The 21,671-nt window shown below is 38.2% G+C and overlaps 2 pseudogenes across 2 annotated transcripts; one reads left to right on the plus strand and one right to left on the minus strand.

The window, feature by feature from the left end:
• The first annotated feature begins 3,085 nt into the window (after positions 1-3,085).
• On the plus strand, positions 3,086-10,655 carry LOC148366636 (uncharacterized; annotated as a pseudogene). The gene is made up of 2 exons (XR_015850227.1): positions 3,086-3,277; positions 7,400-10,655. The product of XR_015850227.1 is annotated as an uncharacterized LOC148366636 (transcript).
• A 4,446-nt stretch (positions 10,656-15,101) lies between these two features.
• LOC148366637 (uncharacterized) lies at positions 15,102-19,373 on the minus strand (annotated as a pseudogene). The gene is made up of 2 exons (XR_015850229.1): positions 19,153-19,373; positions 15,102-17,492 (listed from the first exon to the last, which is right to left on the minus strand). The product of XR_015850229.1 is annotated as an uncharacterized LOC148366637 (transcript).
• Positions 19,374-21,671: the final 2,298 nt, after the last annotated feature.

Consider the following 21,671-nt stretch of genomic DNA (forward strand, 5'->3'; position numbering starts at 1 on the left):
GAACACGGTGCTATTTTGCTATTTCTCCCTTTTAGAAATCATGGAGTGGTCTGGAATTTTCCTCGTAGATGCATGTCCACTGTGAGAAAGATAAACTAAAAAGAAAAATACAGAAGTCACAATGCATGAATTTTTTAACAATTCATTTGTGTGATACAGCTGCAAATAAGTATTTGAACAACTGTGTATTATGTAGAATTCTGACCCTGAAAGACCTGTTTGTCCGCCCATTAGAAGTCCAACTGCACTCCATCTATCGGCCTAAATCAGATGCACTTGTTTGAAGTCGTTAGCTGCATAAATACAACTGTCCACCCCATACAATCAGTAAGACTTTAATTTGTAACATAACAAAGACTAAAGAGCTGTCCAAAGCCACCGAGACAAAATCATACACCTCCATAAGGCTGGAAAGGGCTCCGGAGCAATTGCCAAGCAGCTTGGTGAAAAAAGGTCCACTGTTGAAGCAATCAGAAAATTGAAAAAGCTAAAAATGACGGTCAATCTCAATTGGGGCGGAGCCTAACGCAAGGTATCACCTCGTGGGGTCTCAATGATTCTAAGAAAGGTGAGTAATCAGCCCGAAACTACACGACAGGAGTTGGTCAATGACCTGAAAAGAGCTTGGACCACCGTTTCCAAGGTTACTGTAGGTAATACACTAAGACCTCATGGTTTAAAATCATGCATGGCACTAAAGGTTCCCCTGCCGTAAACCAGCACATGTCAAGGCCTGTCTTTAAGTTTGCATATGACCATTTGGATGACACAGAGGAGCCATGGGAGAAAGTTTTGTGGTCAGATGAGACCAAATCAAAACTTTTTGGTCATAATTCCATGAAAAAGAATGAAGAGTACAATGCGAAGAACGCCATCCTTACTGTGAACCATGGATGTGCTTTGGGGGTGTTTGTCTCCACATGGGACAGGCAGAGTGCACTGCATTAAAGAGAAGATGACTGGGGCTGTCCGTGTATTGTGAGATTTTGGGGTACAACCTCCTTCCCTCAGTCAGAGCATTGAAGATGGATCGTGTCTGGGTTTTCCAAAACGACAACGACCCGAAGCACACAGCCAGGAAAACCAAGGTGTGGCTCCGAGAGAAGCATATCGAGGATCTACCATGGCCCGGCCAGTCTCCAGACATGAACCCAATCAAATCTTTGGAGGGAGCTCAAACTTCATGTTTATCAGCAACGGCCCAGAAACCTGACTGATCTTGAGAAGATCTGTGTGGAGGAGTGGGACCTTGCAGTGTGTGCAAACCTGGTGAAAGACTACAGGGAGTGTTTGTAATAGCAAACAACAGCTACTGTACCAAATATTATCCTTCTCAGGTGTTCAAATACTTATTTGCAGCTATATCACACAAAAAATCATGCATTGGGACTACTGGATATTTCTTTTTAGTTTATCTCTCACAGTGGACATGCACCTACGATGAAAATTTCAGACCCCATGATTTCTAAGAGGAAGAAATAGCAGGGTGTTCAAATACTTATTTTCTTCACAGTATATAAAATAAATGGAAATTTATGTAGGAACGATGAACAATAACGGTAGCTAACAATACCTACAATATCTCGTCAGTAGGTTCCTTTATTGACTTCTGAAGTATTTTTCAAGCATTTCTTGTGTACACATGTAAATATGTTATAATTTTTGTAGTTGACTAAATGTATTTGGAATCTGAATGAAATTAAATGAAGGTACAATTTTCTTATTTTTCACCTGTTATTAAAGCATGGTGACTTATGTGGATTTCGTGATCTTGTATGACATAAGTGTATTTAAAGAGGGTCACAAACTCACAAAGATTGAGATTTATTTTCTTCTGGGAAATACGAAATGTAATAAATGTAAATGTTCTGCATTTATATAGCTTTTTTAATAAGTTCTTAAAGAAGCAATGATGATTCTAGTTTTGTTTGATGTGATGAAAATAATCGAGTGTTCTTTCCTTTAACCTCAATAAAATAGAACTAAAAAAATAGATTTCACTTGCAACATTCCATCCATCCATCCATTATCTGCACCGCTTATCCTGAGTAGGGTCGCGGGGGTGCTGGAGCCCATCTCGTAGACAAGCGTCCCGATGTCTGGGGTACTCAAAACCACTTCTGCGTCAATGACGTCTGGATGTGCTGATTATCTTATCAGCAGTATGTCCCGTTCTGTAAACAACATCCTCCACCAGCCTGCCCCTACCTTTCACTGCTCATTGAATAAAGGCACAGTCAGTAAATATCTATTTAAATATAAATATAATTTGTAGTCAATTGTATAAAATCCTTTATAGTCAAATGTATAAAATCCTTCAGCATCAAAAAGCACAGGGCGAATCTGAGCAATGTTGCGAAGATGGATACAAAACTAAGACACATCTCATATACAGCATGTTAAGATAACATTCTACATAACGAATAAAGAAACCCTCACCTTAGCAATCCAAAAGAAACACCGACACGAGAGTGGCGCCACAATAAGACGTAGGTAAAATCAAGGGTCTCCAAACGGACAAAATAAAACCACCTGCTTTCATTGAAATATAATACTAAATTCTACACTCACAAATGCAAATTCACTGTCAGAAAAATCACTTTCATTGCCTTCCAATGTGAAAGAAGACAACACATGATATCCATAAAGTGCTCCCACAACTAGAAGGTGATTAACACCAATTATATTTGTAAACGGTTTGGCATTTTTTTGTAACTGTTGTCCTCTTTGGCATATTATTTGTTTTATATTGTGTGGTATTTTGGTTGTTGACCCATTAGAGTATACTGTTTACACAAAATGATTGACTTGTATATGGTAATGTATTTGCGTTTGTTTATTAAGACATTAAAAAAGACTCCACAAGATAGCGGAATGCCTAAACGTTACGGTTTGCATATGTTTTGCAGTTTTTTCTAAATTTCATGTCGGAAATGTTTTAGAAAAATGTGAATGATATCTTAAGTAGATGCTTCATAAAGTATAGCAAACTTATACTGCAAACATAAAAAAAAACCTTCGTCGAGCTATTTTGTGAACCGGAAGCAGTTTGTTTAGATTTCCGCCCGCCATCTTTGTTATTCTGAGTTACTCTCAGGTTGTTTTTGGCGACGTAGAGTTCTGCTCCAACCGTGTGGAAAAGCTACAATGTGCGAAAGAGGGGATCTACATTTGAAAGAGGAGCTTCAGGAAACGCAAGAAGAGAACGAGCGAGAAGATCGACGGCTAAATCAATTTAGCATTAGCAAGCAGCTACCAGTTGTGTTGAACGAAGCAGGTTGGTCACTTTACGACATTTCTATATTCATATTATGGGCTCTTCCGGTCCATTGCACAACATATGGTTGATTTCTATTTCATATTTCTGATTTAGCTAAGTGGGGGGGCTTAAGGTTTGTTTGACTGTTGCTCTTTAATAAACAAAGGGAAACTAACTGTTTGCACAAAAAAGACGCTGTACAGTTAAATGGTGTGCATTTATATAGCGCTTTTCAAGTCAATGAAGACCTCCCAAAGCGCTTTACCCATTCACACACACACTCACAGACGAATAGGGAGTCAGCCATGCAAGGCGCCTACCTGCTTATCGGGGGCAATGGGGATCCAGTGTCTTGCCCAAGGACACTTCGACATTTAACACGGAGGAGCCGGGAATCGAACCTGTGACATTTTTTGGAGATAGATTTGCCTACTGATGAATAAATGATACGGCTATGCTATCAGGAATAGCGACTAAAGGGTCGCTCGCTGTAATTTCAACCGCTCTATTTGCTCCGCGTGTGATCCATGGATACCGTAATTTTGGTGGGCGTGGCTTAGCAGTCTCTGTCGTATCTATTAATTGTTCTAGCTCTTTTGTGTAGTTACATATCACAAACACCTCACGAACATAGTGTTTACATAGGTTCATATTATAATACCCAAGGGAAATGATAATAATAGTAAATGAAAAAAAAACATAAAATAACAAGATGAATATATAGAATACAAAAAATACGCAATATAACGTTTTGCTATAGAATATTTAAATAGTGCTACGGAAAATACACACTGTAATAAAAATAGGGTCATATGCAAATGTGGGGGTGAGGTTTAATGTGGGCTTTTATTCCCCGGGTGGAGTTAAAGAGCCTCATGGTATCAGGAAGAAATGATTTCCTCAGTTTTGTATTTTTACTTGGTGGTTTAAGGTTATTTTTATTAGTCTTTCCTGGAAGGAAAATTGAATAGGGTTTGGTACATAAAAGCTAATTTCCACTACACAATTCTGGCCTTCCACGCCTCACCTTTTTGGTTTTCCATTTTGAAAAAATATCCTTAGTCCCTGGGAGTCAAGTCATGTTTATTTTTACAGCCCTTAATCACAAAGCGTCTCAGAGGTCTGCACAGACCACAGATTATTGCAAACCACGGACTATTATGATACCATCACCTGATCTAAAACCTCAATGAGGGCAAATAATACTCTGATATTGTCAACATAAAATCTAGGTTATTCATATGCTATAGAGTAGAAGTGTGTTTTAAGCTTATATTTAGAAATATCCACTGAGGTTGCAGATCAAATCTCAGGAGGAAGAGCATTCCACAGCACCGGGGCCCGGATGGAGAACGCTCTCGTACCTGCGGAACACTTCTTGGCTCTTGGGATCACCAGTAGACCAGCGTTTTTAGAGCGAAGGCTCTGGACCGGAACATAGGGGGAAATGAAATCTGAAAGATATCAGGGAGCATGTCCATGCATGATTTTGTATAATACCAACAGAAGCTTAAAATCATATCTTAAGCTAACAGGGAGCCCAATGCAGGTTAGCTCAAATCGGGGTCATGTGATCAAACTGTCTTGTCTTAGTTAAAAGCCTTGCTGCAGCATTTTGTACCAGCTGAAGGCTCTTGATTTTGGAGCACCATTTTAGGTACCCTTTTTGTTGAGGTTCTATAGCACAGACCAGGGACCTAAAACGTCACGTGCGTCACTGTTGACCATCGATGGGTTTAGCGAAGTCGGTCACTTCTAACCTCTGGTTCGTGACAGATCCTCTCCGAGTCCTGCATCCAAGGGAAACCCCTGTTGTCTGCCTGGTATTACCTAAACAAAAAACGATTTTTTTTCCAGTTATATATCCGTAATTCTGCCTCCTAGTTGGTTGGCGAGGTTTAGTGAATGAACGAATCCAGCGGGAGCTTGATGGAACAAAATTGAAGCAAGAGAGGAAGCTAACAGTAGTTATTAGCTAACGTTTTGCATGTGTGTTCAGTGGTAAACGATGAGCCCTCGCCATACACTAGAATAGAATATACCTTTATTGTCATTGTTACAAAATGGGTAAACATATTATGACAACAAAATTGGGATTGACACTCTAGTGTCACACATTCACAGTGAGGTAAAGAAACCAAGAAGATAAGGAACAGAGAACATAAGGTTATAAAACAAGGGGGATAAGGTTATAGTTATAACTTACACAATATTTACACAAAGAAATAAGGGCATTTAGGATCTTACATACAGTCTGTATCGTAATGATCAATCCTCTAAATAGGGTTTTTTCTTTGGGTTTAGTGTGTAATGGCAGTGTTTGAAATAATGTCTGCCCGGATGCCCGGGGCATACATCTTTTACGTCGGGCGTACAACTTACACAACAATGTCTGCCCAGGTGGCCGACAACTTATTCGAGAAAAAAAAATCTTTCGTTTTTAGTTTTTATTTTCTTTAAATCAGACGTTTTCTTTATTCCGACTTCGAAATCTTCGTTCGTTGGAAACTTCGGAATTTCGGTTCGTTAGACAATTTGCATACTCGGCAGCCAATCAGAAGCTTGCATCGAATAACTTCGTGCTTCCAGACTTTCCTGAGCGTTATAAGGTCGTGCATTTGCATACCATTTTCCAAAGTAGACGCACAGAAAGCACTAGAAAATGGAGAAGTGGTTAGGAAACAAGCCAAAAGCTCAGCTCCAGAAGATTCAAAAGAAGCTAACAAAATTTATGACGCTAAGAAACGTAAACGTACATTGAGAGCATCGTGGAAAGAGGAGTTCACGTGGCTTGTCGCAGACGACGCAACGCAAACATTGCATGAATGAAGATGAGTCAATGCAGGTACATACTGATGGCAGATGGAAAACAGCAATGTCATATACATGCACTGAATGTTATAAGTAGATTGATAATAAACTTAAATTTAAAGTGTTGTTCTGTTATATATTCTGATGATCAATCCTTAATACTTTGCAACAATGTTTTTTTTTTTTTTTGCGATGAGTCGTCTTATTGTGTTTCAACCTGTGAAAAATGGGGCAGGCAACTTTATGGTTGGGCAGACAACTCTGAAAAGTGTACGCTAACTTCTTCTCATGACTTTCAGACACTGGTAATAGAGTATTTCATTGTAGAAAATAATATTTTTTGGGGGTGGATTTCAGCTATGACGAGATTAGCTTTTAACGTAACTTCTGCGATAAACCACGGATTATCGTATTGAATTCTGACACTCTTGGGCTTCTGTCACAAACACTTTAGCCAGTAATTTCACTTCTTACCCGATTTAAGAGAGTTCAACTTTGGGGATTTTCAGTCAATTCGCACAGATAATTTATTAACTGTATTATAAACATTGCCAAGTCCCATTGAAATGTATTCAAAAAAAGAATAAAAGGAAAAGTTTGTTAGAATAAAATGCAGGGGGAAAAAACTAAACTGCTTGACTGTAAGCCTTTTCTATTCTTCGAAGCGCTTTCATTTCTGACAATATCCTTGCACACCGGCCCAATCAGTAATTATGACAGCTATAGTAATAATAAGCCTAAATGCACTGTATATTTACTAATCCGCTAGAGATGTAGATGACATAGGAAAAGGCATTAGATATATTTTTGTCAACATAACACTACTCATCATTAGTCTATTTTTATCACAGAACTACATTGTCTCGCCTTTTTATCTTACAGTGCCACATTGTACAATCTTATAATGGAGCATTATGGGAATAAGTTTAGCCAAAACAAAGTTATACAACGATTGACCAATCGTGTGCGCCTTCAAGATAAAAAAGGCAAGACAACGTGGTTTTAAGAATAGTGTGATGACGAGATCTATTGCCTTGTCTTATTTCATCAACGGTGCCTTCACTGCCGCGATCCGGGTTCTATTCCCGTTGCATCCAATGTTGACCGAAAGGGGTCAGCAGTATTTGTCAACTGATCAACTATCACTTCCATACTGAAACCACTGTAAAACCTCACAAACTTTGTTCGGTGCTCAGTTAGTGGGGAAAATTACGTGTGGCCCGGTCTTTTTAAGTTGCTCTGTGGTTGCAGACTACTGCTTTAAGTCACCTATTTTAGTGTCTGGACCCAATCTCTGAAATGACCTTGATACATTCTTGTGTTCCGCAGACGTCAGTGAAGAGAATCGACTTCCTTGGCAACAGGAGGAAAAGTTGCTTGTGGTGAAAAGAGAGGATTTGGAGCCTGACCACGTTAAAAATGAAGAGGTGGACTTGGTTCCTGTTGTTATTAAAAAGGAGGAACATTTAAGAGAGTTTCCTGTGACTGTTGCCTGTTTATCCTCCGAAGATCAACATGAAGAGAACATGGAGAAGGTGTCTCCAAGCAGAAGCTCTGGGACAATCGGTGATGACGACACGAGCGACTCTGCCCAGAATGATGGCGACAATCAGTCGGAAGGGGACAACACATATCACAAATGTTCACAGTTGAGACACAAATATCATTTGAAATCTCCTATGGCGGTCCACACTGGTGAGACACCTTATTCCTGCTCAGTTTGCAGTCAAAAATTCAGCCATAAAGGAAGTCTGAAAAACCACAGAAGAACCCACACTGGTGAAAAACCGTTTGTCTGCTCAATTTGTGGTCAAAGTTTTAGCCGGAGAGAATATTTGAAAAACCACACAAGAATTCACACTGGCGAAAAACCTTTTGCCTGCTCAATTTGTGGTCAAAGATTTAGCCGTAGAGAAGGTTTGAATATCCACACCACGACCCACACTGGCGAAAAACCATTTGCCTGCTCAGTTTGCGGTCAAAAGTTTAGGTTTAAATCAAACTTAAAAGTCCACACCAGAACCCACACCGGAGAGAAACCGTATTCCTGCTCATTTTGCAGTCAAACGTTCAGCCATAAAGGAACCTTAAAAGTACATACAAGAACCCACACTGATGAGAAACTTTTTGTCTGCTCAGTTTGTGGTCAAAAATTCAACCAAAAAAAAAGTTTGAAAAGCCACACAAGAACCCACACTGGTGAAAAACCCTTTGCCTGCTCAGTTTGTAGTCTGAAATTCAGCCACAAAGGAAGTTTGGAAAAGCACACAAGAACCCACACTGGTGAGAAGCCTTTTGCCTGTCTGATTTGCGGTCAGAAATTCAGCCAAAGAGAAAGTTTGAAAAAACACACAAGAACCCACACTGGTGAGAAACCGTTTCCCTGCGTAGTTTGTGGTCAAAAATTCAGCTTGAAATCAAACTTAAAAATCCATACTCGAACCCACACTGGTGAAAAACCATTTACATGCTCAGTTTGTGGTCAAAACTTCAGTCAAAAAGAAAGATTAAAAATCCACACGAGAACCCACACTGGTGAAAAACCTTTGGCCTGCTCAATATGTGGTCAAAAATTCACCGATAAATCACACTTAAGAATGCACACAAGAACTCACACTGGGGAGAAACCTTTTGCCTGCTCAGTTTGCGGTAAAAAATTCAGTCATAATGGAAGCTTAAAAATCCACTCAAGAACCCACACTGGCGAAAAACCCTTTCTCTGCTTGGTTTGCGGTAAAAAATTCAGCCAAAAAGGAAATTTGGAAAGCCACACAAGAACCCACACTGGTGAAAAACCCTTTGCCTGCTCAGTTTGTGGTCAAAAATTCACCCAGAGCGGTGCCTTAAAAATCCACTCAAGAACCCACACTGTTGAGAAACCTTTTACTTGTTCAGTTTGCGGCCAAAGATTTTCAAGTCAGGTTAAAGCTCATGATCACAACTGTGCTGGTGAGAATATACTTTAATTATTATTCCTAGTGTCATTTAAAAATGATCTTTTTGCTTGATATGTGATCCTATTATCATTTACATTAAAAAAATCACAGCTACCACTGAAAAAACATTCGTGTACTCTTGATGCCATTCACATGTCTTCCCCTACTTTATTATTTTGCCAGTTTTTAAACTATTTTTTCAAATGCAGCTTGCATGCTTTTGTTGATTATAAAGTATTGTAGGAATGATGAATAAAATCATGACCTACTACAATATCTCCTCAGTATGTTCAACTATCGACTTTACGAAATTATTTTCAAGCATTTCTTTAGTACACGTGAAAATATGTCATACGTTTTTTTGAGTTGACTTAACCAAAATGATATCTTTACAAGATTTATTTCAAATCTGATGGTGATGAAATGTCCTTATTTTTGACCAGTAATTTTAGCATGAGTTTTTTTGTGGATTTCATTATTTTGTATGACATGTAAGATTTGAATTGTGAGTTTGTGATTCTCTTTGAAGATTTATTCGTAACCGAACACGATTCAACAACTTCATACATTTTTTTCAATCAATAATTTAAATGTATTAAGTTTATTTATTATTATGCTTTGTAATCATTGTTTTAAGTGTCCAAGTATTTCCTATCAGCTCTTGTTTTGGGGTTTCAAAGATCTTTTTGTCTCTTTACTTGAATGCAAACTTGTTTAAATCTTGACATATGATAAACATTCCCAATACTAAATGATAAACATTGTATACTACCAAGAGAACTTTCAAATCACATCTTAAGCAACAGGGAGCCAATGCAAATAAACAAATAATGAAAATATGCTTATTATGCTTATGTGTCGAGTTAAACATGTCATCATTATTATATTTCATTTTATTTTAGTTATTTTCCCTTTTTTTTCCTGTATTTCTTTTCCCTTGAAAATTGTCACCTTTGTATTGTTTGTTTCATGGCAAATTGGTGGTCATGTTGTAATATTCAATTAAAAAATACTTTTGAATGAATACAATTTAAAAAAAAAATGTTTTTTCTTTATTCTCGGATCTCTTGCTGAGAAAACTACATGATTCAGTTTATTGGACTACAATTTGCGGGGCTATTCGGACGATAACCAACACAGAAATATGAACATCTTTTCTATGAAGTTAATAAAACAATTCTTTGATGTAATGGTGTTTTTAACAGAAAAATTAATTTAGTGTTCGTGTTGTTGACGAATTGTTCAATCTATTTTTTGAAATGTAATCTTTGGCCATTTATTTATTTTGCTTCCGTTTTATTGACTTCCAGGGCTATACGGACCGGAACAAACCAAAACCAATCGGATTTTCATCACCTTTGACAAAAAAATATTTCGACTATAGAGAAATGCATACCTCTTTTTACGTTGACGTGTTACAATTCATGAGTTTGATCCATATACAATAAGAAGACTGTGAAACTGCTTTCAGTTGTAGCTAAAAATGGATCATGGGGCGGCAGTAGCTCAAGAGGTAAAGTGTTGTCTTGAGATGAAGAGGTCGCAGGTTCGATTCCCAGATCCTCTAAATTATATGTCGAAATGTCCTTGGGCAAGACACTGAATCCCTAATGCCCCTGATAGCAGGTAGTTGCCTTGCATGGCTGACGCTGCTATCGGTTAGTTAGTGTGTAAAAGGGAAAAGTGTTAAGCACATTGTAAAGTGAAAGTGAGAGGTCTTCATTGACTTACAAAGCGCTGTATAAATGCAGGAAAAAAAACAATCTGAATGTCACGAGTAAAATAACGTTAATAACTGGAAAAAAACACAATCATATATTCATCCATTATCTGCACCACTTATTCTCAGTAGGGTTGCAGGGGTGCCGGAGCCCATCCCAACTCACTCGGACAGACAACTCACTCGCTCATTCACACCACAAAAACCAACGTTGTTTAAGGAGTAGAACTTATTTTTCTTCTTGAATATTTTCCCCTAAATATATTGTTACATCAGAGATTCATGTGACTATAATGATAGCCAGCAGATGTTTTCCATAGAACTCTCATCGGAGTAATGGGCGGGGGGACAGTTCACAGATAAACTCAACATTTTTTAGACATATCAAAAACAAAAAATGGATTAGGAACTAAAATTTGACATTATGTGACGGATAGCCAATGTAAGCACAGGGGAGAACATGCAAACTCTGCACAGGACGGCTGGTAGCTCGATTTGAACCCATGACCCCAGAACTGTGCCGTGCTAACCACTCAGCTCCCGTGCTGCCCTATATATTGTGTGTGTGTGTGTCCATACACATCAAGTATGGAAGCTCAAGGGTGCCACAATTCAATTAATAAAAGGCCTAAAAAAATAATAAAAAATGACCTAAAAGATAAAAAAAAATCAGCCTTTTGAAATAAAGAGCCTGTAGCAAAATTGTTTTGATTAAATGTTTATCATAGTTGAAGTTGTTGTGGATTAACTGTAAATCAGCAGCCTTGGAGTTGATGATAGCCTATTGTGTGCAGACATCTGGCAAGATGTTTTTGGAGAAAGTCTGGCAGGATGTTATTGCAGGGAGCCATGAGTCATGAGATAATGTTGATACAAGTTGTTCACTGAGCGAGTCGGGGCCAGGAAAAACATTTTCGATTCCGTGAGAAACATCACGTGATGTTTTGGAGCACAGCATAAATTGGACAAATTTCGAACGTGGCTGGAATGAATGAACGGATGCAATAAAGAGCGTTCCCTCTTTGCCATATTTCCTCCTTTCGTATATTTTGGGGCGACGCCCAACGACGCCCTTTCCAACGAACTTTACATAAGTGATATGGTTCTATTCAAACGTTTTTTTCAATAGAACTTATTTCAAAACGTCCTTTTGGCCAATGTCCTTTTGTAATCGGGGCGGCAGTAGCTCAGGAGGTAGAGCGATCGTTTTAGGATTAAGGGATCCCAGTTCGAATCCCGGCTTGTCCATGTTACATGCCGAAGTGTCCTTGGGTAAGACACTGAACCCCCAATACCCCCAATAAGCAGGTTAGCGCCTTACATGGTTGCACAGATCACGGCCGCTATTGGGAAATGTGAAGCACAATGTAAAGCGCTTTGGGAAGTCATTGACTTGAAAAGCGCTAGAGAAATGCAGATCATTTCATAATCCCAAATGCTGTTTTGCCGAAGCCTTTTTTGACAGATGAAATTTTGCAAAATGACTCTTGCTGTCAATCAAACTATAAGAGGCGGAGCTAATGACCCGATTGGCTGATTCCTCAAAACAGACTCAGGTAGTAAACCCAGAAATATCGATCGTTTGTCTCTGCCACAAACATGAAATAGTTTAGCTTGTAAAAAAAATGAATGAATCATCATTGTGGCTGAATTAGTAACATGACTATAATTTATAAATGTTTTTTAAAAAAATCAACTTTTTTACTCAAAACAGCTTTGAAGATTCACTGATGATTTCAGCGATCTCTTTGGGAATGAGCCACGTCTCGTTTAAAACAAACAAACATTTTGAAAAAATATGAATGTGGGTCGCATATGTGTTTGAAAATGAGCCCTTTATAACATGTCAGATGTCATTCATCAAAACATTGGGAAATTATATATTTTTAGGGGGAATGCATACCTGTCGCGCTCCAGGGCTCCATGCCCTTACAAAATGTATTATCCCTTACAAAATAATCTTACACCATGTTTTTTTTCCAAACGTGTTTATTTATGTAGTTTAAATTGTTTTATTGTACATGTGTTTCGTTATATCATATATATTGTAATTTACATTCTGTTGTGAGATCCTGATTTGCTCGACATGAATGAATTTTATTATAAAAAAAGTTTAAAAATGAAGTCGCTTGGACGTTCACTGTTGAAGGAAAACATACATGCAAATAGAATTAAGTAGAATAATACATTTTCTTATTCAAATTATGAATTCATTTTCTGCATTAAAATATTGTTGGTAATATACTGATTAAAAGGATAACCACAAAGCTGTCTTTTTCATTTTCTCCTTTATACTTCCTTTTTTTCTTAACTTCTTTATAAAACAATAATGATTTGTGATATAATGCATCAAAGCAAGTGAGCCGTTTGAGAGCCGGCTCTCTTTAATGAGTTGAGCCGAAAAAGCCGGTTCTCCTGTAAGAGACGGACTTCCTTTCACTACATAACTACCACATTAAATCCGAGGCGGCAGATGCATGCGCACAGTAGCATCAAACGCTCGCTTCGTTTGCAACGAACAAAAGGATACCGAGATAGAGGCTACCGCGGCGAACTCGTTTGACTTAATTGATTTGCCGTTTGGTCATAGTCGGTGTATACCGGATGGTACCCATCATTGACAAATTTGTGTTTTTCCGTACAGATTTCGTTGTACGTCGTACACGTCTTAAAAATGCATAATAAACATACTCTGTACGGCAAAAATGTACAGCTTGCCAGGTATGGGAATGCACATCATGATTTTAGCTGCAGGTGTTTGTCGTGTATTGTGTATTTTGCAGGGCTGCAACGAATAATCATTTGAAAAATCGATAAATCGCTTGATTATTATTTTTTTGCTTCGTCGATACACCAAATTACAAAAAAAAAAAAAAGATTGTTAATTTCCTCCTCTTTATTCAAATGTTGCCGTTTTGGACGGATAGGAAAATACTGCACACAACGAGAGAATAGTTTATTAAATGAAACAATGAAAAAGTTTGCGGCCGAAGATTTTCAAGTCAGGTTAAAGCGCAGGATCACAAGTGTACTAGTGAGAATAGATTTTTTAATATTACTCGAAATATAATTCTAAATTGATTTTATTACTTGATACGAGCTCATAATTTGCATTTACATTCAAGAAAAAAACAGCGACCACTGAAAAAAAACACATTTGTGTACTCTTGTTGTCAGTGACATGTCTTAGCCTATTTTGTTATGGTGCCAGTTAGAATTTTTTTTTTTCAATTGCCCGTGTGTTGCAGTTTGTATGCCTTTATTTCATGATTATATAAATTATATATAATATGAATGATGAATCATACCAGTAAAATCTCTTCAGTATGTTTACACCATTGATTACTCTTCTGAAGTACTTTTCAAGCATCTCTTGGGTTCTGTTTTTTGAGTTGACTTAGCCAAGATGATCTCTTGACAAGATTTATTTCAAATCTGATTGATATTAAAATACTCTGAAATGTCCTTATTTTTGACCTGTAATGAAAGAATGATGACTTTTATGTGGATTTCATTATTGTCATGATTACCGATTTGAATAACCTGTGTCATTTGGCGCGAGCCCCTGCGGGCTATCTGATTGGCTCCCTCTCCCTGTTTAAACCCTGTACTGTCACTTTCCAGTTGTCAGTCTGTCTGCGAACCTCTGTTGATACAAGGCAAGCCTCTTTGACCCTGACTCCCGCCTGTCCCATTTTTCCACTTTTCCGTCTCCCCGCTTGCCTCCAGCTACGACCCATTTTTGATTCCGACCCACGTCTGCTCTCCCGTCCCGGCTTAGGACCTGTTTCTGACCCTGACCACGTTTTTGCTCTCCTTTCCTGGCTATCGACCTGTTTTTACGTAACTGACACCGCCATCGCCCGCTACGGAGGACCTACTTCCGTATTCGGATCACAATCCGATTGCGAGAGCGACTTGCTTGCCGCGTCTAGCGAGCACCGGATCGCGGGCGCTGCCCTTCCTCTCTCTATGTCAATAAACTTGTGAAGAACGTTACACGATTGGGTCTACCCGTTGTTCTGGATGTGACAATTATCTGTGCAGCCCTTTGAGACTCCTTGTGATTAAGGGCGTCGCAAATAAACATGACTTGGCATTTGAATTGTGTTTGATTCTCTTTGAAGATTGAGATTTCTTTTCAACCGAACGCAATCCAACAACTTCATGCATTTACATTTAACTAATTACCAGTTGATTTGTTGATTTATTTTGTTTTTAATGTGTAATCATTATTTCAACTGTCCACGTTGTTAAGGGGACCCATATATATATATATATATATATATATATATATATATATATATATATATATATATATATATATATATATATATATATATATATATATATATATATATATATATATATATATATAAATCATAGATTCATTTTTTTGCGCAAAACCAAGATAAAGGATTTATTATCCAGGTTGATTTTAGCTTCAAATGGATTGCATGAAAGCAATCTATAATTAGCTTGGCTCAGTTACTATGGTGATTTATCCTTTACATCATGCGTTTTCAACGTGGTATTCTTAACTATATTGCAGTTTTATTGAACACGTACACAAAAGTACCTGGTGTGTCCCATACTCATCAAGAGTGCTTATGTAACATTGTTTTCTTGTAATTTCTCTCAAAAGTTCATAAAACTCCATCAGGAGCTGATGTTCATCAGTCGTTAAAGGTAATGGGTGACACTTGTCAATTTTCCGATCCGTGATTCTGAGATGGAACCTGGGGGTCTATTTGAAGATTCTGTAAATGCATGGTTATCCCAAGTATTCTTCATTGCATTATTTTTATGATAACTTCGGCCAGTTTTTCTAACCACTGTGTCGTCATTTTTTTGCCTATTCATCCTAGTCTTTTACGTTCTTTCTTTTCAAAGTCTCTACAATACATGTTTTACCCTGGAGTGCCATGTTTAATCTCGTTGCATAAAATGTTTCACATTGTTGATTTCAATGACAATAAAAACAATTCTAATTTTAACTATCTACAGCTGGCTTGACATAGCCGCACCTTTTCACCCTCACTCAGAAAACGTACAACCAAAACTATATCAAGCGGAGCTTGGTTAGCCTGGAATTCTTGACTCCAATAACGTGAAATACCCTGCCTGTAGGCCATCTTAATTAAGTCAACTCAAAAAGTTATAACATAATTACGTGTGTGCAAGAGATGCTTGAAAAGTACTTCATAAAAGTCAATAGCGAAAATACTGAGGACATATTATTGTTATTAGTCATCATTTAATTTCATATAATCAATCAAAAAAGCTGCAACACTTGTGGATTTGAAAAAAAAAGTGTAACTAGAACAATGCTAAAAATAGGCTATGTTTACACGTCACAGAAATCAAAGAGTTAGTTAATTCTTGGCTGTTTTTTTTTTAAATGTGAACTGTGAGTTCCTATCAAACAGTGATGACTGCTTTACTTACCAGCACACTTCTGACCATGAACTTTGACATGACTAGGGAATTTTTGACCGCAAACTGAACAAGGAATTAGTTTCTCATTATCACGTCTTTTTAAACTTCCTTCATGGCTGAATTTTTTTTTACCACAAACTGACTAAGGAAAAGGTTTTACACAAATGTGGATTTTTAAGGTACCTCTCAAGAGTAAATTTTTGACCACAAATGGATCGGGAAAAGGGGTTTTCACAAGTGTGTTCTTTTAAACTTTCTTTCCAGTTTGATTTTTAAAAACCAACTGAGCAGGCAGAAGGTTTTTCACCAGTGTGGATTCTTGCGTGTCTTTTTAAGTTCCGCCTCTTGGTGAATTTTTGACAGCAAATTGAGCAGGCGAAAGATTTTTCACAAGTGTGTGTTCTAGCGTGTCGTTTTAAGTGTGATTTCTGGGTGAATTTCTGACCACAGATTGAGCAGGCGAAAGGTTTTTCACCAGTGTGAGTTCTCGTGTGGATAGTTAAGGTAACTTTCTGGGTAAATTTCTGATTGCAAACTGAGCAGCTGAAAGATTTTTCACCTGTGTGGGTTCTTGCGTGCATTTCTAAGTGTGATTTCTGGGTGAATTTTTTGCCACAAAATGAGCAGACGAAAGGTTTTTCACCAGTGTGAGTTCTTGTGTGGATTTTTAAGGTACCCCTCTGGGTAAATTTTTGGCCACAAACCAAGCAGGCAAAGGGTTTTTCACCTGTGTGGGTTCTTGCATGGCTTTCCAAAATTCCCTTTTGGTTGAATTTTAAACCACAAACTGAGCAGGCAAAAGGTTTTTCACCAGTGTGGGTTATTGAGTGGCTTTTTAAGCATAATTTCCAAGTGAATTTTTTACCGCATACTGAGCAGGAAAAAGGTTTTTCACCACTGTGGACTTTCATATGTGATTTCAAACTACATTTGTGTTTAAACGTTTTTCCACACTGCAAACATTTGTGATATCGGTCATCACATTCCGACTGTTTGTCGCCATCATTGTGTGCCGAGTCTGACGTGGCGTCATCATCGGTTGTCGCGTGTTGACCAGAGCTTCTGCTTGGAGACACCTCCTCCTTGTTCTTTTCATGTTGATCTTTGTAGGTTAAACAGATCACCGTCACAGGTAAGTCTCTCAAATCTTTTTCCTTTTTAATGTCAACAGCCTCAAAGTCTTCCTCCTCCCTTTTAACGTGATCAGGCTCCAAATCCACCTTTTCCTCTTTAATGTCAACCATCACTAAAAGGTCATTTTCCTCCTTTTTGACGCCATGCAACGTTGTTTCCTGTTGCCAAGGAAGAAGATACTCTTCACTGATGTCTGCAAGACACAAGAAACAAATAGTTTTGGAAAATCTCTATCCACACACACACAAAAGTTGTTTTACACCAAATGGAGGCCCGGCCTACTCCTACGACTAACCTAACAACCCTCACCAGCCTGTATCTCAACGCTAGATCCCTTACCCATGAAACAGATGACCTGGAGCTACAACTTCTGGGAAACTGCTACATTCGGGACGGTTCTACTTTAGAGACCTGGCTGATGTCGCGGTTACCCAATGCCAGTGTCCAGCTCGCCAGACGATATCTAAATGGCTTTCTCACTCTGAAAGTGAAAGCCCTCCAATGTTGCAGTACTTTTTTATAATGGCAATAAAAAAACATTTATTCAACTGAAATTCAGTATTCCTTTTTTTATTTCTAGGTTTGTAGAGGTGAAGCACATGGTAAAGCAACTTGGGAGGTCTTCAGTGACTTGAAAAACGTTAAACAAATGCAGTCCGTTTACCATATATCGTTGTTATAGTGCTAGAGTCGTATACTCTCAGTCTGTAATGATGTAATCTTGAGGTAAGTTTGACCCTTGGGGGCTTTCATGAAAGTGGTATGCTACTTCGCAGACTTTCACTTTTTGCGGGGGTTCTGGTCCTCCATAACTGTACAAATATTTACAAAAAACACACACTTTACAGGAATATGTATCTTTTCTTTCTTTTTTAATTTTATTTTTTTGCCTAAGAGCCTTGTTTATCCTAGAGTGCAACACGGAATTGCCTTGTCACGTGCACTGCATTGTTATCGATGACAATACATACAATTCAGTGAAAACCCTCTCAATGTCTACAGTCACATAAAAAGGCATTGACGGAATAAACCAATGTATAGCCAGGAAATGAAAACATGAAAAAATGGGAAAAAGAAAAACGAGGAAGCTACGACCCCAAACCAAAGTAATAGCATTGGATTTGGAAACATGTTGCTATTTTTATGTGACATAAACGTTTTCCCTTCTAGGATGTTTGTTTAAATTTACGCTTCCATTCCGTGTTAGCTCAGCTTATCCCATTTGTTAGTTAGCTCCAGAGCGACGAATTTGTACGTTCTAAAAATCAACAAGTATTTAACAAGCGATTTCGGTGTATAGCATTAGTTTATTCCGCAAAAAGGGGCTAACATTGAAAATGAATGGCAACACATTCTCGTCTTTTTAATTGAGCATTTAATTGTATAAATCCGCTGGTTGAAATTCTATCCTAGCCACATGAGAGAGACAGAGAGAGTTAGATACTTGATTCATCCCCGTAGGGAAATTCACACTTCCAGCTGTATCCTTGTGTTGAAAAATAAATTAATAAAATAAAAGATATAGAATACAAAAATACCCAATATAACGTGTCGCTATAGAGTATTTAAATAGTGCTACGGAAAATACACACTGTAATAAAAATAGGGTAATATGCAATTGTGGGGGTGGGGTTTAATGTGGGCTTTTATTCCCCCAGGTGGAGTTAAAGAGCCTCATGGCATGAGGAAGAAAGGATCTCCTCAGTCTGTCCGTAGCATATTTGATCAAGTCTCTCTTACAACCAAATTGACTCCACCTCTTAGCAGCCAAATAGAAAACTAACAACATATGCACGGACTTTAGGAGTGAAAAATAAGATGCAAAATATGTTATTAAATCTAAAGCAACCAACCTGCTCTCTTCAACACAACTCGAAGCTGCTTGCTCATGCTAACTCGGTCCCGTCGTCGATATTCACGCTCCTTTTTTTCCTGCGCTTCCCGGATCTCCTCTTTTAGATTTCCTTTCCATTTGGAACACATTTCAGCCGCGTTTCAAGCTCACTATTAACTCTTTAAACAAGATAAAATAAGCTTTTTCACACGACTGGAGGGGAAGGCCGCGTAAACAAAAACAACCTTAGGGTGACTCGGAAGAAGAAAATAGTGGGCGGAGTTCCAACCAAACCACTTCCGGTTCACTAAGCGGTCATTGAGGTTGGGTTTTTTGCGGTATTAGTTCGATATATTTTATTAAGCGACTTCTTTTGACAGTACACGGATGTTTTGAAGTGTTTTTTGGCATTGGATAAGGAAAGACAGCGAAATATATTGTAATGTATGTTACTTTTGTTGCCGGTTGTGTTTACGCATGCATACCTGTCGCGCTCCAGGGCTCCATGCCCTTACAAAATGTTGTATTTTCCCTTACAAAATACAAAATAATCTTACACCATATATTTTTTTCAAACGTGTTTATTTATTTAGTTTGACATGTTATATTGTACACGTGTTTCGTTATATCATATATATTGTTAATTAACATTTTCTTGTGAGATACTGAGTTGCTCAACATGAATGAGGTTTATTATAAAAAAGGTTCAAGAATTAAGTGGCTTGGACGTTCATCGTAGAAGGGAAAAATACATGCAAATATAATTAAGAAGAATTTTCTTATTCAAATTATGAATTGATTTTCTGCATTGCATTATTTTTGGTAATATACCGATTAAAGGGATAACCACAAACCTGTCTTTTATCAATTTCTCATTTTATATTTCCTTTTTTTCTTAACTTCTTTATACAACATCATCATTCGTAATGTAATGCATCAAAGCAAGTGAGCCGTTTGACAGCCGTCTCTCTTTAATGAGTTGAGCCGAAAAAGCCGGTTCTCAAAAGAGAGACGGACTTCCTTTCATTACATAGCTACCACATGAAATCTGAGGCGGCAGACGCATGTGCACAGTAGCATCAAACCGCTCACTTCGTTTGCAACGAAAAAAATGATACCGAGATAGAGGCTACAGCGGCGAACTCGTTTGACTTAATTGATTTGCCGTAATGTGATAGTCGGTGTATACCATATGGTACCCATCATTGACAAATTTGCGTTTTTCCGTCCAGATTTTCTTGTACGTCGTACACGTCTTAAAATGCATAATAAACGTACTTTGTACGGCAAAAACGAACAGGTTGACAGGTATGCGCTTGGACCCTTTAAGATAGGACTTGACTCGAGGGAAGGGGAGGAAGCTTTGTGCTGTGTGAGTTACGACCAATAGTAGCTCTTGTGTGAAAGTTTATGCCGACATCATACAAAACTTGACCAAGTTGCTAAATCAGTGGACCTCATCAAGCGGGAAATCAAAGATTGCAAAGAAAAATGTTGGATGCTGAAGTGCATCAACTTAAAGTTGAGAAAACAAATTTGGAGAAGAGGTTAGCCGAAGCCGAAAGGTACAAGCAAAGATGGAATCTGCGTCTGAATGGATTAAAGGAGGACAAAGAAGAAGACACCTGGGCCACCGTCACAGACATATGTGTTTTAAGCTTAGAATTAAACATTTCCACTGTGGTTGCATATCGAATCTCAGAGGGAAAAGCATTCCACAGCACCGGGGCCGGAATGTAGAACGCTCTCCAACCTGCAGATCTCTTCTTGACTCTTGGGATCACGGGTAGACCAGCGTTTTCAGAGCGAAGGCTCCGGACCAGAACATAGGGCGAAGTTAAATCTGAAAGATATGAGGGAGCAAGTCCATGCATGATTTTGTATAATACCAACACAACCTTAAAATAACATCTTGAGCTAACAGGTCAGCTAAAACCGGGGTCATGTGGTCAATCTTTCTTGTCTTAGTTAAAAGCCTCGCTGCAGCATTTTGTACCAGCTGAAGGCTCTTGATTTTGGACTTCGGGAGACCGGAGAGTCGTGCATTACAGTCATCGAGACAGCATAGCGAACATTTTAGCAGAGTTGCGAAGATGGAAAAAAGCTCTTCTACTAATATTCTTTACGTGTGTTTTAAAGGACAGATCGGGGGCAAATATGACACCAAAATTTTTGACTGAGTCACTCTGGGTGATATTACATTTGTTAATGTTCAGAGCCGTTTTTGAGAACAAGTCACGGCATTTAGATGGACCAATAACGTACAAAAGTTATTGTTATTGAGTTTGGGATATGTGACCCTGGGAAATCATAATCAAAGCCAAATGAAACATTTGTTGTCAATCTTATCTTCACTTGAGCTAAATTTTACATTCATAGGTGTCAATTCACGGGAAGAAGACCCTTTCAGGGAGGTGTGACGTCAGAGAGGAGGAAAGTGACTTGGCTTTGAATGAGCCTGAGCTGTGGCTAATCGTATATCCATCCTATTGAAATGTGATTACAGTTGTTTTGTGCTTCATTACATTGGTGATGAGA

This window comes from Urocampus carinirostris, chromosome 4, assembly GCF_059441175.1.
Source record: "Urocampus carinirostris isolate Australia breed hairy pipefish chromosome 4, RoL_Ucar_1.0, whole genome shotgun sequence".
Lineage (NCBI taxonomy): Eukaryota > Metazoa > Chordata > Actinopteri > Syngnathiformes > Syngnathidae > Urocampus > Urocampus carinirostris.